The sequence below is a fragment of the Fibroporia radiculosa genome (genome assembly GCF_000313525.1).
Source record: "Fibroporia radiculosa TFFH 294 genomic supercontigs, scaffold38105, whole genome shotgun sequence".
Classification (NCBI taxonomy): domain Eukaryota; kingdom Fungi; phylum Basidiomycota; class Agaricomycetes; order Polyporales; family Fibroporiaceae; genus Fibroporia; species Fibroporia radiculosa.
In genome coordinates, this window is record NW_012133075.1 from 1 (window position 1) to 713 (window position 713).

Genomic DNA, 713 nt, shown 5'->3' on the forward strand with positions numbered 1-713 from the left:
CCCTTAGTGTGTGTTCACTCCCAGAGAAGGTGTACTACATAGATAAGAGCTTCAGAGTCTGTTTGCCGAGCACACAAAGAGGCCAAATACACCTGTGGCACTCAAATAAGATAGGCCTCATTCATACCGTGGTCCTTGTGACAATCTGTGACAGGCACATGAGGTAACACTAAGGGTGGTGTCTATCATTGTCTTGTGCTGTTAGCCTGTTACCACTGCAAGTATATCAAATATGCTGCAAAGGGTACATATAACCTCTCTTCTGCTCCTACATTTTTAGGAGCCTTCTTTCAAAATAAATTGCCCAGGTTTAGCAGAGATCAGCATATTTTATGCCTTTTAGGGGACATTTTTCTAAATTGTTTTCTCTCTGCAGGGGATATCAACTGCTTGCTTAGTCATCACATCAGCACACTTCACACAGCTTTGTTTTTTCAACTCCTCCTCACAGGCTTCAAAAATAAAAAATCTAGCTTGAAGAATTTGTGCATATAATGGCAAAGAAAAAAGTGTTCAAGACAGATTTTTAATATATGCTCTGATGAAGGAGAAGACAATTTCAGTGCTTTCACCCACCAAAAAGGGTGTAAGTGTGACAGTAGAAGACCACGTGATGGACCACGGTATGAATGAGGCCTATCTTATAAGTGAGGCATGCTCAAGCATGACACGCCACGGCATCTTGCCTAGATCTGAACTCTGTTTCTTGCCGA